Genomic DNA, 12,626 nt, shown 5'->3' with positions numbered 1-12,626 from the left:
TACGAAAAAAAGATTCATTAATTGGAAGCAAGGGTGTAGTCCCTTGCCAGAAGAGTACATATTTCTTCAGGGAAATTATTAATGAGATCTAAATTGGTGATTGTTTCCCTCACAGATATAGAAACTGCGTCAGCCACCTGATTGTCATCTCTACTGACAAAAGAAAAACTACATTGTGAAAAACTTGAACTTAAATGTTTAATCTCCTTAAGTAAATTTCTATTCTCCCATTTTATGAGAAGAACATTGTCTGTTATTGACCGAATAACCAGTTTCGCATCAGCTTCTATGTGAATATTTGTGAACTGCTTCTCTCTAGCCCACGCAAGAGCTTCACGTATTGCCATGCATTCTCCCATCTCCGGACTTAGAATTACATATGCGTAGCGTCCTTTAATTCCCTCGCATGTACCTGTGTGTGAATGTAAGACAATACCAGTACCAAGCTGGTTAGTATCATGATTAAAAGAGGCGTCTACATTAAATTTTAATACATCATGCATGGGAGGTTGCCAATGGGAAACTCTATGTGTGCTATTGAGATGAATATGTGCAGTTAAGTCATGCAGATAAGATTGCAGGTGGTAAAGAATCTTATGCACTGAACTAAAAGGGTTAAGAGAAACTCTATGGAATACCACATCGCACCTATATTTCCATATTATCCAAGAACTTATCATCATAGTGTATAGTAATTTTTCATCAGCCATACCATTATTGTTTATAAACCAACTTTCTACCCACTGAGATACACTGATTCCTCTACTGTGAACTACATCCACGTTAATATTCATCAATCTCCAGACTTTGCATGCATGAATGCAACTGAACAATAAATGCTCCATTGATTCCACATTATGACCACAAATTGCACAATGTGGTTCAATGCTTTCATTGTGCAGACTCAGTTTAAGACTTATAAGATGTGCTTCATGTATACATTTCCAAGAAAATAGCTTTATTCTGTGAGCAGTTCTGGTCTTCCAGAGATTATTCCAGACCTTATCTTGAATCAATCTTCCACCAACATAAACTTCAGTGTTACTCATAGTGAGTTTTTTGTAGGCGCTCTTGACCGAAAATTTCCCATCTGTAGCTGGCATCCAAATCATGATATCATCCTTTGAAGTATCAAGAAATAAGCTTTGAAGTTTTTGAGCAGTATTATGATCAAACAGATTGTTGACTAGCTCAACATTCCAATTGTTGGTGTTTGGCAGTATCAGCTCTTCCACATCTTGATAAAATATGTGTAGATCGTTAATGGGTATAGGAGGAGTTGTTAAACCTGAGATCCACCTGTCTTTCCAAATCTTTGTTTTCCTGCCATTATTTACCTCCATGAAGTAATTTTGCTGAACAACCTGAAGATCTTTAATGATTCCATTCCATGTGTAGGAACAGTTCACATCTTTGAGTTCTTGATGTAGAATATCTCCATTGATGAAATATTTGCTTCTCATAATTTCAGTCCATAAAGCATTTGATTCAGTACACAGTCTCCATGCCAACTTAGTAAGCAGTGCTAAGTTTAACATTTCTAGATCTCTGAAAGGAAAACCACCCAAATCCTTGGGTTTACAAATCCCAAGCAATTGGGTTGTTCCACCTGTTAGAAGTATGGCCCCAAAATAATTTCCTCTGTACAGTAGTAAGCATCTTGATGGTTTTATTGGGTATCTTGAAAGTGCCCATTTGGTAAATAGGGATGGACTTTATTACATGCTTAATCATTGTTGACCTGCCAGCTTGTGTTAAAGATGTAGAAGACCAAGTTGAGTATCTATTCATGAAATTCTCTTCAATAGCCTTAAAAGCTTCTTGTTTAGAATGACCCAATAATAAAGGAGAACCAAGATATCTCTCTTTAGAGTTCATTGTTTTGACACCCAACTTTTGAATTATTTCAGCTACAACATCTGGATTAGTCTTCTTGCTGAAGTGCACAGATGACTTGTCAAAGTTTATAACTTGACCAGACTGATTACTGAAATTTTGAAGAAGTTATAACAAGTTGTTAACTGTTGAAACATTTTCTTGAGTGAAAATCAAGTAAACATCTGCAAAAAGCAAATGATTAATGGCTGGAGAGTGTGCAGCCACTTTAATACCTTTGATAGTGTTGTTATGTTGAGCTAAAACAAGATTTCTTGATAAAACATCCATAGCTAGAATGAAAAGATAAGGTGAAAGTGGATCACCTTGTCTAATACCTCTTGTTGGATGAAAATCTTCACAAGGAGTGCCATTGAGCATGACTGATAGAGTTGTTGTGCTAATGCATTGATAGATAAGATCACAGAAATCATCATTGAAACCAAAGTATTTGAGAACTTGAATTAAGAAATTCCATTCAAGTCTGTCAAAAGCTTTCGACATATATAACTTTAGAGCCATCTAACCAATCTGTCCTCTTTTCTTCTTCATTGAATGAATTTTCTCTTATGATATAACTGTGTTATCACTGATTAATCTTCCAGAGACATAAGCTGCCTGATATGGTGATATTATTTTCTCCATTAATGGCTTCATTCTATTGACTAGGATTTTAGAAATTATCTTGTATGAGGTGTTACATAGACCAATTGGTCTAAAATCAGCTTTGTTATGGAAGTACTTTCTATTATTATCCATATCCCGAATGAAATGATCTCTAGATTTTTGTTGATATAGCTCAGCCTTCCTCTTATGCCACATTTCTAATTCCTTATTGAGATGAAGTATTCTGTTGTGGTTGTCATCTGAAGGAGGTTGAGCTTGTATAATATTCATATCCTTTTGAAGTTTATCAACTCTTGTATTAACATCTCCAAAATTATTTCTGTTCCAAAGTGATAATTCTTTTCTTGTTGACTAAAATCTCTTAATAAGTTGAAAACCAGGAGAACCTGTTACATTAATCTTCCAAGCATTCTCAATAACAGCAGCACAACTATCATCATTCAACCTAGTTAGAAAAAAATTGAAAGGTTTCCCACTCTTTTGAATAGTAATATTGGTTGAGAACATAATGGGACTATGATCACTTCCAATCTGAGTAAGATGTCTCATTTGAGAGTGAGGAAAGTTATAACACCAATCACTATTCCCTAAGGCCATGTCTATTCTAGAACGCCTTACACCTGATCCTATATTATTTCTAGTACAAGTTTAGTCTTTTCCAACAAATCCTAAGTCTTCTAAACCATAGGAATTAATAATACCATTAACAAAACCATCAGCTGAAGAAGAATCCCTATGATTATCTCCAGTGAGTTGAAAGTTAAGGTCTCCAATTAGAATCCAAGGACCCCTATGTTCATTGCTTATATCAAGTAAATAATCCCATTGTTCTTTTTTCCTAGAATAATCAGGGTAACCATACATACAAGTAAGATGAAACTCAGGCTTACTAGGGTCCGATTGGATGATAAGATTAAACATGTTATGGCTGAAATCTAAGAGATTGCAGGTGAAACCATCCTTCCAGAGTAGTATTAAACCTCCTGATAGACCAATTGGCTCGATATAAGCGTGATTAGAAAATTGTAGATTCCTTAAGAGTAACTTAGTTTTCTCCTTTAAAATTTTAGTCTCACAAAGAAACAATATCGGGATTATGGGACCTAATCATATCATTGAGATGATCTCTGGTATTGGAGGTTTTTAAACCTTGGACATTCCAGGATATTATCTTCATAATGCTATAGGTGTCAAGCCAGTAGAGGGATATCAAGGTAAAGAAACTAAGCACAAAAAACCAGTTTGTAAAAAGTACGTGGAAAAATAAGACGTAAAACTTACAACAAGAACTTATGTATGCATGAAAAGGCTTTAAATGATGAAACGGGAAATTCTTAATCTCCCTATTAATGACCACTAGAATGCAGATTATAGTCCAAATGAAAATTAAAAGAATATTATGGCAAAGAGAAAATTGACAGTGTAAAAGACTTTCCTTGGATGCAGTTTCAGTTTGATCTTCCTTAATTGTGTCCCTGTGAGCTGCTTGTTCTTATGTGTTTTTATCATAATCAGAATTGGAAGAGGAAGTTTTCAGCAATGGTAATACTAAGAGTGACATTGGAGCTAGTCCTATGACGTTTCCCAAGCCTAGTAGCCTCATCATTGCCTTCATCAGTATGCTTTAGAAGAAAATCCATATTGATGGGGATACCATCTTTAGGAGGAACAAAAACAGTGCTCTTGACAAGACTCTTTTGACTTTTTTGGATATAGGCGCCTCAGCAGATTTGGTTGCAGAGATTGATTTTCTTAAGTTGCAGGCTTTACCAAAAAAGTATGGTTTTTCATGCGCCTTAGCTAAGAACTCAACAACATCCTTGCATATCACTTTGCAATGCTTGATAATATATCATTAAGTACAGATCCCTGGAGGTTGACGTTCATAGTAAAACTTAATCCAACGCGTAATCCCAGCATTTGATAATGCTTTCACACCTCTTATCAAAGGATTGGTGAGATCAATGTTGACACAAACTTTTACAGGCACTCCATCAACTTGTATGGCATCTTGTGGTTCAATTTTGACAACGTCTCCCATGATTTCACCAATTTTTGTGACAGCATTCATGTTCATGTGTTCAGGTAGAAGGTATTTTAGTTGGATCCAGAACAGTTGAAAAAACCATTGCTTTTCAGTTTAGATCATCTCTGGAATGTAATCATGTATCACCAAAAGTTTCCTATTGATGTGCCAAGGACGTTCATCAATGACCTTGTTGAGTAAGTTCCAGTTACTGAACTTGAAGATAAAAATATTGGGATCTATTTCTACTATCTTGAGATTCTCTTCAGTGACAAAAGGCCAAGTGAATTGAATAAATTTTTGAACCATATCATGACATATTTTTCCTTCTATGATTACTTTACCAATAGCATAAGCCTCCCAGTTAGTTTCTTCATCTTCTTTCTCATTGTTGTTGTCTTTTTGAACGATGAAAACTTCACTTGTATCTCCTAGATCCAAAGTAGCTTGCTTGAACTTGTTAACCAATTTTCCCATTTGAGCTGAGATTTGATCTTCCATATTGAGTTGCAGGAATAAGATGAGTTTTTCTTGGTTGTTCAACTTTGGATGAAGGTTATAAAAAACAGGTTGAAAAGAATAAGGGTTTTGACTATTGATGAAGATGTTAGAGCATTGCTCGGTCGAACTCGCATGCGTTGCTATCTCAAGCATGTTTGTCAATATTAGTGATCAAAACTATAAATCTTGATTTCTAGTCTACTATAGCTAAGGTCTTGGACTAGGATAGAAAATGTAGTTGAGCTCAAGAACTCCATGGCAATCATCATACAAGACGAAGGACTACTCAAGGAACTAGTGGATCTTCATTGACTAAAAGGTATGTGGAGACTTGAACTTATCTATCACTCAAAAGTCTATTTATCTCCTATCTTGAGACAAAAGTCGTCTTGCTATATAGACTTAGATTATAAACATTTGGTATTTTGAGTCAAATTTATCTCGCCTATCTATTTCTCGAAATATGTGTTGGTAAGCTTTCGCTTTAGCCAAGTTCATCTTTACCTAGTGACGAAAGTCATGTTATGTTTCAATCACTTTGGAAATTGCTCTGACGAAAAATGGTTTGTGAATAAAAACTATATAACGTCTTCTGAGAATGTTTCAATGATTGAAATGAGAGTTTAGATTATATAACCATTGGAGGATATAAGCATTGGTGTGGAAACACATATATGTATAAGTCCTTATTCCTTGAACCAAAGTTTGCAAACTTTGTTGATCAAGTGAACCGGAGTAGTGCGTGAGCTAAGTCCGCGAACTGGCGAAGTTCTCAAACCCGAGAATTTCTGCTGGAGTTTGTGAACTCCATTCGGGAACTTAAGTCCGCGAACCCAGTCCGCGAACTTGAGTAGGTTATATCTAAAAACGATGATTGTGAACTTATTCATATTAACTAAGGAATGCATTTGCAAACCGTGGATATATAGTTCATGAAACGATTCAAGTGAATCAAATCGTTTTTGCTTCAATTGTGTCTTGTGTAGTACATGGGATTTCCTTGCAATTGAATAACTCTCTAACTAGTTCATTTGAGTCATTTGAACTAGTTATGGTGAAGAAGAATATGGTTGATATGAAAGTAATCATATGGCTAACCATTTGGTTAATTATTGTTGAACCAACTAATGTACAAGTTTGGGTACGGTTACACAAGCCTAGAAACGTGCATTTCATTTGTGTATAACAAGCTATGTTTTCGATCTAACGGTTGATAAATATAAGCTTGAATATAATCAGGTTTTCATATAACGGTGAATATTAAATGCTTTGTTACCAAGCTAACATTGATTGCAAACCCTAATTTGAAAGACTATATAAGGGATTACTCTAGCAACTGGGAAACCTAATCCCCATACATTCTGTGTGATACTAGTTGTGCTAAGCTAGAGTCGATTATCCATTAATCTTTGGTTTCTTCTTCTAGACCAGGTTAACGACTTAAAGACTTCATTGGGATTGTGAAACCAGACCGATACTACTTTAGCGTAGTTGTGTGATCTGATCTTGTTGTTTCTATCGTACGAGTACAATTGTGATAATAAACTTGAGATTTCTATCTCCGATAGGAAAGATAAAAAGTAATCACAAACATCTTCGTCTCATCGTTTGTGATTCCACAATATCTTTTTTTGCTGCGTCGATTAAGACTGTTGTGAGGTGATTGATAATACTAGGCTGTTCTTCGGGAATATAAGTCTGGATTATCAATTGGTTCATGTTCACATTGATTTATCAAAAGACGGAATAAAACTCGTAGGTATATTCGTGGGAGACGGATTTATCTATTACCATAGACTTTTCTGTGTGATACAGATTTGTTTATTAAAGTCTTCGACTTTGGGTCGTAGCAACTCTTGGTTGTGGGTGAGATCAGTTAAGGGAATCAAGTACGTAGTATCCTGCTGGGATCAGAGACGTAAGAGAATAATTGTACCTTGGATCAGTGTGAGATTGGTTGGGGTTCAACTACAGTCCACATCGAAGTTAGTTTGGAGTAGTCTAGTGTCTGTAGCGGCTTAATACAGTGTGTGTTCAATCTGGACTAGGTCCCAGGGTTTTTCTGCATTTGCAGTTTCCTCGTTAACAAAATTCTGGTGTCTGTGTTATTTCTTTTCCGCATTATATTTTGTTATATAATTGAAATATCACAGGTTGTGCGTTGTTCAATCAATTAGAATATCCGACCTTTTGGTTGTTGATTTAAATTGATTGACACTTGGATATTGGTCTTTGTACCATCCAAGTTATCTCTCTAGTATTTGATAAAGACTCGCAGATTTCTATTTGCTTGAGTATACATCAAATTGAGAGATTGAGATATAAACTTTTTGATATACTTTTTTATCTAGATTGAGTCAGACTGTCTAGTTGTTTCTCTAAAAAGTATATTGGAGTTTGTCCATACATATTGCTAAGCGAAATATTGGGTGTGGTTGTTAGACCCCCGCTTTTTCAGAAGATAATATTGTTTCCTTTTTCCTGTTTGTACGCATTAATGATATTGAATGTTGATTTGGGATAACTAAGGAAAGGATAGCTGTGAGCGTGTACACAAAGTAAACTGATTAGCCAGATTTTTCTGTTGACGTGATAACAACTTTTTTTTGAATGTTTTTGAACGAACATCAAGGCGTGATTTAGATCTAAAATAGGTGTTGGGAATATATATTTAAAACATAAAAATTAATTCCCAATAAAAATGTTTTTAATAGCAATTAAGTTTTTCATAAAAGAAAAAAATTAACTTTGTTATCATTAACTTTGACTGTTACATATTTGTGGGTTTTAATGGTGTTAACTCCACCATAATGACATTTGAAAGAATTTTTAATTGTTTTGAAACTCTTGACTATAAATCAGAATTTCGGTTGGAAAAATAAATGAGAGAGTTTTTCTTTTTATGCTTTGGTGTTAAAAAGAATTTGGAGAGTTATTGAATTCCTTTTTGTAGTGAGAGAGCTTTTTCCTTTTATGACTTGAGTTTACAAAAGAAAAGAATTTTAGAGAAAGAAAAATAAGTGTGTGAACATCTTATTTTTCTAAATGAGTTTCTGATCAAGAATGAAGTGTAGAAGTTTCACATCTTCTCATCGTGCAAGAGTGATTGTGTAAGAGATTGAACTCGGCTGTTTTATCCTGGGGACGACGCGACATTGAAGAACTGCTTGCACAATCTTGGGCAGAGCCGCGAAACGTCTTAAAGAAAGCGACCTAGTCCGCAACTCAGCCATAACATTGTTTTGTTTTTTGTGATTGTTTTACAGGCATAATTCAGCAATTGTTCCAACAATTTTAATACGTTAATTCTGCTATACATATCGAAAGAAAAACTATTGTTGAAACACGATAAGTATCATTGTTAATTTTGTTTATTGAATTATAATTTGTATAATTTTTCTTTGACAATTGAAAATGATGCTTGAAATTTTAGGTAACCTGATACCTAGAATTAAATTTTATGTCTGATTTTGATGGATTAGGATTGTAACATGGATAATATTTTTATCATGAATATCTAACATAGAAAAATATTGTTGATGTGAAACGAATATTTTTAATATGTTGTAGAGATGTATTTTTATCTCATATATGGAAATTAATTGGGTCTAGAAATTTTAACCTGATATATTAGACATCATGAGGGTCATCCATGTCAAATTTCAGAATTTTTGGTGTCCTAAAAATATTTTTAAAGTATTTTAGAAAACTGCACAACGTTGCTGAAAATTTCCGACGAGCAAAAATTTAGTCCTTGTTGAATTCGTTTTGATGATCTTTGTGTTGATATTTTGGATTTGTGTATAATATGAAACATGTAGATAAGGAACTTATCTTCAAAATCCACTTTGAAATTTTCCATTTGGAGTTTTAGTTTGAGAGATGTAGTGCTTTTAATTTCGTTGTGTATGTTTTTCCAAAATATAAGACATATATGATACTTGAGATTAGGGATTAGAGATGTAAGAAATTACTTTAAAAATCATGTTTTGATTCTAGTATTCGTACTCTTGTTTTGGTAATGAAAAGAAAGATTATTGTTAGAAATCAAACTAGTGCACCACGCATGTTTGATAAAATGCTTGATAGAGAGTTATAAATATATGATGTTATAACTAATTTCGAATCTTTATTTGACACTCAAGAGAAACTTGGAGTACTATATTTTATTTGATTTTCAAGTAATTATGTAAATTCATACCTTACTTATTTTTAGTTAAAAATGCTCATATCTAAATGATTGTGACAGGTGAAAATTCACTTACTTGAGCAAATTTTTATTTTTCAATGAAATAAAAATTGCGGGAGATTAATAGATGTGTGGAGCAATGGGGTTGCTGATTTCTATGTTGGTGTGCAAAGAATGGACAATGGTTTATAACCAATTGAGCTTTAACAACAATTGAGGTATGGTTTATGGTCTATTTGTAGTTATTGTAGTGATCAAATAATGGCATTCTGAATTGAATAAATTGATTGTTCAATCTTAGAATAAAATTTAAGGAAACAATATATTGAGAATTATTGTGTATGACAATAAACATGTGACTCATATAAGTTTGGAACTTATGGGATATAATTTGATATGAAACCAAAAAACCGAAATAATTAGAAACCTAGTCAAAACAAATGTGAATATCAACTCTCACTAAGAAATGAACATAATATTGATTATGAGATTATTTGCTATTCTTGCACGGCATTGCAAGGATATCAAATATTATTAACAACGCTTTCAAGCTTAGTTAATGTAATTGTGGATACGGTGAGAGGTTGGTATATATTGGTGTTTTACACAATGTTTTCTTTGATAGGTTATAGGTTCAAAACTTGAATCGAATCGAATCGAATCGTTCGAAAGAAAGTGGTGTTGAGATACACTCACATCACTAGGATTTTCGGTATTGGTACGATCTTAAAGTTTACTTTGGGTAGAACAATCTTGTTAAAGATGTTCATACTTTTGAAATGAGCGAGAATCTAGTTTCCGCATATCTTGTTATAAACAAAATGGAGATTAAAATTTTGTTGAATTTGATCATTGCACTACTATAAATTATATGTATATGGATAAAATATTCGAATATAATATTACAATTTTATCATAACATGAATTGAATTTTGAATATTTGAAATATGAGTTTTTGTCATGCTTTTAAGAAATCAATGAGTTAGTGATGAATATGAGCATGTTATATTCTCTTATAAACTTTGTGAATTTTTTGAGTAACATGTATGTAATCTTACCTAACTCATAAAAGCATGTACATTTTCAAATCTTACGCAACTTGCAATGATATTGGATGAAATAAAGTATTTGAGAATTTTATAAAGATGCTTCGAGTAACTTGTCTTGATATCAAATATGATTTTTGAGTAGTGAATTAGGCAATGTTGCTTTCAAGAAAATTGTTTGAATTTTTATCCTCTATATTGTGTAAAATGTTTCGGATTTAGATCATTGGTTCATTAGCTTTCATAATTTTTGAATTTTGGATATTTTTTTGAAACTCTTGTTTGAGTCAAAAATTGGTGGGGGTTCCATACCTTGTGTTTTACCAACTTTGGTTTAAAATAAAGAAATTAGAAAAATGAAGGTGACAAGGTATTCATTAAAATGAACCTAGAAAAGCATATTTATAGTGAGACTAAAATTTAGTCATGAATATTTGTTGCTTATAATTTGAAAGATAACTTCTAATAGAAATTAACTTTGTTCTTCAAAAATTTAATCTTCGGACAAATAAATTCGTGAGCCTATTGTTTTTAGACAAGCAAACAGAAATTGTTGACACTCGCATTGATGTCGCTAAATTAACTTACATGCTTGTTTTGTTGATGTTGGTTCTGCAATGTATGATTTGTTATAGTCATAAGGATCTATGTATACCAAGCATGGAGAACTGTGTAGTTTCTACAATAGAAGAAAACATATAAGTTAGATAAGTTATCATTTATATTCTGAAAACAACTTTAAAACAATTTAAAAAAATTGTTTACTTGATTCATTAGAATGATTTCAGAATTGATGAAAGTGAAATGCACAATACTCTTTGTTTTGTTTGCATAAGTGTTTTGTTGAATTTTTATTCTAACTCATAGGATGAAAATGAAATTGAGAACATGCTTAGTTTACTATTTGACATGAAAGACTTGAGTGAAGATGGTGTATGTTTTTGAAATAAATTTTTTTATTCTTTGGATCTACTTCATTACAACGAAAACAGATTTCTAAAACAAATAAAAGTATATATAGTCTGACTATAAAGTAGTTTTCACTCATTTGATTTAGTGTCAATGTTTTTGAGATTAAGTGTGATTGCACTAGATATGTGTATGGTAGATTAGTATGTTTCTTTGCTACATGATTGACTATATATATATATATTTTTTGTAGTGGGGTTGTAATATATTGCTTCCATAGTGGGGATTTTATGTTCAGATTTACCAATCCTAGAATGAAAAATTGGTAAAATATTGAGAAGGTTATGAGATGTTTCAAACACATCTTAGCCTAGAAATACACTATCTAAATAGTTACCGCAATCCTTTAAGAATATTTCGAAGCTGATTGGACATCCTTTCAGATGAATCCTTTAAGGGATGGAGCGATTCGATCCTCTAATAGATAGAGGAACAGACATATTAATCCAATGTGATAGTACCGCGGCTATTGCATGAATTGAGAACGTAACGTCAACTATAAGAGTTGATTTAATGAGAATATGGATTATATATTGTCTGAAAATAGTTTTCATTAGTCCTTTGACGAAAATATTGATAAGAAGATGTGAATACATCTTAGGGATGAGGTTGATGCCCATTGACATTGAGTCATCTATGATGGATACCCAACCTAGATGAAGCCATGGATGATATGGAGATGTGAAGCCATGGATGATATGGAGATGCGAGAATCATGCTTTTGAAGAATTCATCCTACGACATGATATCCTGAAGCGAGTAAAGGTTGAGTTTAATTTTTAATTTTAAAATTTTAAACTCTTAATGATGTTTATATCTCTATTCAGAGTAGGGTACTTTCAGGTGTATTCTTGATAAACTCACCTATATGAATGTGAAAGTGTGGCCGCTTTCTATGAGAATATGGGAAGTTCTCTAGATCATTCATTAAACTGGGATACAAGCACAGGGTCGTAATGTGTTGGCTTTAGACTTTACACGAGTATAGTCGTGTGTGTTAAGATATCTTCTTATCTCCTAGAGTTCAAGACTTATGTTCACTCTATGGTTAGTTTTAAGATAGTCTATTAACACTATGTAAAGGTTCAAGTCGCGAGGCACATTTGCTTATGCACAACAGTACTATACAGTTCTTGCTCAATGTTTTAAAAATATAAGTGGGGGATTGTTGGGAATATATATTTAAAACATAAAATTAATTCCCAATAAAAATATTTTTAATAGCAATTAAGTTTTTCATAAAAGAAAAAATTAACTTTGTTATCATTAACTTTGACTGTTACATATTTGTGGGTTTTAATGGTGTTAACTCCACCATAAAGACATTTGAAAGAATTTTTAATTTTTTTGAAACTCTTGACTATAAATCAGAATTTCGGTTGGAAAAATAAAT

The sequence above is a fragment of the Papaver somniferum genome, unplaced genomic scaffold (assembly GCF_003573695.1).
Source record: "Papaver somniferum cultivar HN1 unplaced genomic scaffold, ASM357369v1 unplaced-scaffold_99, whole genome shotgun sequence".
NCBI lineage: Eukaryota > Viridiplantae > Streptophyta > Magnoliopsida > Ranunculales > Papaveraceae > Papaver > Papaver somniferum.
Note: the sequence above shows the minus strand (reverse complement) of the source record.